This window comes from Lycorma delicatula, chromosome 7 (assembly GCF_047948215.1).
Source record: "Lycorma delicatula isolate Av1 chromosome 7, ASM4794821v1, whole genome shotgun sequence".
NCBI lineage: Eukaryota > Metazoa > Arthropoda > Insecta > Hemiptera > Fulgoridae > Lycorma > Lycorma delicatula.
The window spans coordinates 14,845,419-14,850,976 of record NC_134461.1 but is presented as its reverse complement, the minus strand read 5'-3'; positions in this window follow the sequence as shown (position 1 = coordinate 14,850,976).

Below are 5,558 nucleotides of genomic sequence, written 5' to 3'. Positions count from 1 at the left end.
TCTATGTGTGAGTGTCTGTGTGTGGTGATGTATGGTGTTGTGTATCTGTCCGTCTCTTTCTATCTCTTTCTCTCTCGCTCTGTCTGAATGTATGTGTTTCTATGTGTGTGTGTGTGTGTGTGTGTTTTTTGTCTGTCAGTTTTTCTTTCTCTGTGTGTGTGTTGTGTGTGTGCCTGTCATTCTTTCTCTTTATCTCTCTCTCTCTGTGTGTGTGTGTGTGACTGTCTGTTTCTCTCCCTCTCCCTCTGTGTGTGTGTATGTCTGTCTTTCTGGTTCTCTTACTCTGTGTGTGTTTGTGACTGTCTGTTTCTAACTCTATCTGTCACTCTCTCTCTTTCTCTCCTCAGTGTTTGTGATTGTAGTTCTGCCTGTTTCTGTCTCATTCACTCTCTCTGCTTCTGAGTGTGTCTGTGTGTGTGCGTGTGTGTATTTGTGTGTGTGTGTGTGACTTTCTGTCAGTTTTTCTTTCTCTCTGTGTGTGTGCCTGTCATTCTTTTTCTCTCTCTCTATGTGTGTGTGTGTGAGTGTGACTGTCTGTTTCTCTCTCTCTCTCCCTCTGTAAGTGTGTGTGTGTGACTGTCTGTTTCTCTCCCACTCCTTCTGTGTGTGCATGTGTGTGTGTGTGTGTGTGTGTGTGTCTGTCTTTCTGTTTCTCTGTCTCTCTGTGTGTGTGTTTTTCTGTCTGTCTGTTTTTCTCTCTGTGTGTGTGTGTGTGTGTGTGCCTGTCATTCTTTCTCTGTCTCTCTCCATATCTCTCACTCTGTGTGTGTGTGTGTGTGTGACTGTCTGTTTCTCTCCCTCTCCCTCTGTGTGTGTGTATGTCTGTCTTTCTGGTTCTCTTACTCTGTGTGTGTGTGTGACTGTCTGTTTCTAACTCTATCTGTCACTCTCTCTCTTTCTCTCCTCAGTGTTTGTGATTGTAGTTCTGCCTGTTTCTGTCTGTTTCACTCTCTCTGCTTCTGAGTGTGTCTGTGTGTGTGCGCGTGTGTGTATTTGTGTGTGTGTGTGTGACTTTCTGTCAGTTTTTCTTTCTCTGTGTGTGTGTGCCTGTCATTCTTTTTCTCTCTCTCTCCATCTCTCTCTATGTGTGTGTGTGTGAGTGTGACTGTCTGTTTCTCTCTCTCTCCCTCTGTAAGTGTGTGTGTGTGTGACTGTCTGTTTCTCTCCCACTCCTTCTGTGTGTGTGTGTGTGTGTGTGTCTTTCTGTTTCTCTGTCTCTCTGTGTGTGTGTGTGATTCTGTCTGTCTGTTTTTCTCTCTCTCTGTGTGTGTGTGTGTGCCTGTCATACTTTCTCTGTCTCTCTCCATATCTCTCTCTCTCTGTGTGTGTGTGTGTGTGTGTGTGTGTGACTGTCTGTTTCTCTCCCTCTCCCTCTGTGTGTGTGTGTGTGTGACTGCCTGTTTCTCTCCCTCTCCCTCTGTGTGTGTGTGTGTGTGTGTGTCTGTCTATCTGTTTCTCTGTCTCTGTGTGTGTCTGTGTGTGTGAGACTGTCTGTTTCTAATTCTATCTCTCACTATCTCTCTTTCTCTCCTCTCTGTGGGTGTCTATCTTCCTTTCTGTTTCTGTCTCATTCTCTCTCTCTCTCTCTCTCACTCTGTGTGTGTTTCTGTCTGTCTGTTTCTAATTCTATCTCTCACTCTCTCTCTTTCTCTCCTCATTGCTTGTGACTGTCGTTCTGCCTGTTTATCTCTCACTCACTCTCTCTGCTTCTGAGTGTGATTGTGTGTGTGTGGGACTTTCTGTCTGCTTCTCTCCCATTCTCTCTCTCTCTGTGTGTGTGTGTCTATCTGTCTTGTTCTCTCTCATTCTCTCTCTCCCTCTCTCTCTCTCCGTGTGTGTGTGTGTGTGTGTTTGTGTGTGTGTAAATGACTGTTTCCTGTGTGTGTGTTTGTTTCTCTTTCTTTCTCACAAACTCTCTCTCTCTCTCTCTCTCTCTCTCTCTGTGTGTGTGTGGGTGTGTGTGTTTTTTCCTGTCATTCTTTCACACTCCCTCTCTCTCACTCTCTCTCTCTCTCTGTCTGTCTGGCTGTTTCTAAATCTATCTCTCACTCTCAGTTTGTGTGTGTGCGTGTGTATGTGTCTGTCTGTTAATCTCTCATTCTCTTTCCGTCTCTCTCTCTCTGTGTATGTGTGTGTGTGTATGTGTCTTAGTCTGTCTGTTTCTCTCTTATTCTCTCTCTCTCACCCTCTCTCTAACTCTGCGTGTGTGTGTGTGTGTGTCTGTCTTTTTCTCTCTCTGTGTGTGTATTTGTTTATGTTTTCTCACACTCTCGCTTCTCTCTCTCTCTCTCTCTTTGTATGTGTGTGTGTGTGTGTGTTTGTCTGCCTGTCTGTTTCTCTCTCATTCTCTTTCTCTGTGTGTGTGTGTGTTTCTGTCTGTCTGTTTTCTCTCTCTCTGTGTGTGTGTGTGCCTGTCATTCTTTCTCTCTCTCTCTCTATCTCTCTCTCTCTGTTTGGGTGTATGTGTGTGTGTGTGTGACTGTCTGTTTCTCTCCCTCTCCCTCTGTGTGTGTGTGTGTGTCTGTCTTTCTGTTTCTCTGTCTCTCTCTGTGTGTGTGTGTGTGTGACTGTCTGTTTCTAAAACTATCTCTCACTCTCTCTCTTTCTCTCCTCAGTGTTTGTGACTGTAGTTCTGCCTGTTTCTCTCTCATTCACACTCTCTGCTTCTGAGTGTGACTGTGTGTGTGTGTGTGTACCTTTCTGTGTGTTTCTCTCTCATTCTCTCTAATCTATCTCTCACTCTCTCTCTCTCTCACTCTGTGTGTGTGTGTGTCTGGGTCTGTCTGTTTCAAAATCTATCTCTCACTGCCTCTCTTCTCTCCTCAGTGTTTGTGACTGTCGTTCTGCCTGTTTCTGTCTCATTCACTCTCTCTGCTTCTGAGTGTTTCTGTATGTGTGTGGGTGTGTGTGTTTGTGTGTGTGTGTGTGTGTGTTTGTGTGTGTGACTTTCTGTCAGTTTTTCTTTCTCTATGTATGTGCCTGTCATTCTTTCTCTCTATCTCTCTCTGTCTCTGTGTGTGTGTGTGACTGTCTGTTTCTCTCACTCTCCCTCTGTGTGTGTCTGTGTGTGTCTGTCTTTCTGTTTCTCTTTCTCTCTGTTTGTGTGTGTGTGTGTGTGTGTGTGTGTGTGTGTGTGACTGTCTGTTTCTAAAACTATCTCTCACTCTCTCTCTTTCTCTCCTCAGTGTTTGTGACTGTAGTTCTGCCTGTTTCTCTCTCATTCACACTCTCTGCTTCTGAGTGTGACTGAGTGTGTGTGTGTGTGTACCTTTCTGTGTGTTTCTCTCTCATTCTCTCTAACTCTGTGTGTGTGTGTGTGTGTGTGTGTTTCTGTTTCGCTCTCATTCTCTCTCTCCCTCTCCCTCTATCTCTCGCTCTCTTTGTGTGTGTGTGTGTGTTTCTGTCTGTCTGTTTTTCTCTCTCTGTGTGTGTGTGTGTGCCTGTCATTCTTTCTCTCTCCCTCTCCATCTCTCTCTCTGTGTGTGTGTGTGTGACTGCCTGTTTCTCTCCCTCTCCCTCTGTGTGTGTGTGTCTGGCTTTCTGTTTTTCTGTCTCTGTGTGTGTGTGTGACTGTCTGTGTCTAAATCTATCTCTCACTCTCTCTCTTTCTCTCCTCTGTTTGGGTGTTTGTCTTCCTTTCTGTTTCTCTCTCATTCTTGCTCTCTCACTCTGTGTGTGTGTGTGTGTGGGTCTGTCTATCTGTTTCTAATTCTATCTCTCACTCTCTCTCTCTCTCTCTCTCCTCTGTTTTTGTGACTGTAGTTCTGCCTGTTTCTCTCTCATTCACTCTCTCTGCTTCTGAGTGTGACTGTGTGTGTGTGTGACTTTCTGTCTGTTTCTCTCTCATTCTCTCTCTCCCTCTCACTCTCTCTCTCTTTCTCCGTGTGTGAGTGTGTGTGTTTCTGTTTGTCTGGTTTTCTCTCTCTCTGTGTGTGTGCCTGTCATTCTTTCTTTCACTCACTCTATCTCTGTGTGTGTGTGTGTGTAAGTGTGTGTTTGTGTGACTGTCTGTTTCTCTCCCTCCCCCTCTGTGTGTGTGTGTGTGTGTCTGTCTTTCTGTTTCTCTGTCTCTGTGTGTCTGTGAGTTTCTGTCTGTCTGTTTTTCTCTCTCTCTGTGTGTGTGTGTGCCTGTCATTCTTTCTCTGTCTCTCTCCATAGCTCTCTCTCTCTCTCTCTCTGTGTGTGTGTGTGTGACTGTCTGTTTCTCTCCCTCTCCCACTGTGTGTGTGTGTGTGACTGCCTGTTTCTCTCTCTCTCTCTCTCTGTGTGTGTGTGTGTGTGTGTGTGTGTGTGAGACTGTCTGTTTCTCTCCTTCTCCCTTTGTGTGTGTGTGTGTGTGTGTGTGTGAGACTGTCTGTTTCTCTCCTTCTCCCTTTGTGTGTGTGTGTGTGTGTGTGTGTGTGTGTGTGTGTATGACTTTCTGTTTCTCTGTCTCTGTGTGTGTCTGTGTGTGTGAGACTGTCTGTTTCTAAATCTATGTCTCACTCTCTCTCTCTCTCTCTCTCTGTGTGTGGGTGTGTGTGTTTTTTTCTGTCATTCTTTCACACTCACTCTCTCTCACTCTCTCTCTCTCTCTGTCTGTCTGGCTGTTTCTAAATCTATCTCTCACTCTCAGTTTGTGTGTGTGCGTGTGTATGTGTCTGTTTGTTAATCTCTCATTCTCTTTCCGTCTCTCTCTCTCTGTGTATGTGTGTGTGTGTATGTGTCTTAGTCTGTCTGTTTCTCTCTTATTCTCTCTCCCTCACCCTCTCTCTAACTCTGCGTGTGTGTGTGTGTGTGTCTGTCTTTTTCTCTCTCTGTGTGTGTGTGTGTGCCTGTCATTCTTTCTCTCTCTCTTGTTTATGTTTGTTTATGTTTTCTCACACTATCGCTTCCCTTTCTCTCTGTCTCTGTGTGTGTGTGACTGTCTGTTTCTCTCCCTCTCACTCTGTGTGTGTGTGTGTGTCTGTCTTTCTGTTTCTCTTTCTCTCTGTTTGTGTGTGTGTGTGTGTGACTGTCTGTTTCTAAATCTATCTCTCACTCTCTCTCTTTCTCTCCTCAGTGTTTGTGACTGTGGTTCTGCCTGTTTCTCTCTCATTCACTCTGCTTCTGAGTGTGACTGTGTGTGTGTGTGTAACTTTCTGTCTGTTTCTAATTCTATCTCTCTGTGTGTGTGTGTGTGTGTTTATCTGTCTGTTTCGCTCTCATTCTCTCTCGCTCTCGCCCTCTCCCTCTATCTCTCGCTCTCTTTGTGTGTGTGTGTGTGTGTGTGTGTGTGTGTGTTTCTGTCTGTCTGTTTGTTTTTCTCTCTCTCTGTGTGTGTGCCTGTCATTCTTTCTGTCTCCCTCTCCATCTCTCTCTCTCTCTCTGTGTGTGTGTGTGTGTGTGTGTGACTGTCTGTGTCTAAATCTATCTCTCACTCTCTCTCTTTCTCTCCTCTGTTTGGGTGTCTGTCTTCCTTTCTGTTTCTCTCTCGTTCTCGCTCTCTCACTCTGTGTGTGTGTGTGTGTGTGGGTCTGTCTATCTGTTTCTAATTCTATCTCTCACTCTCTCTCTCTCTCTCTCCTCAGTGTTTGTGA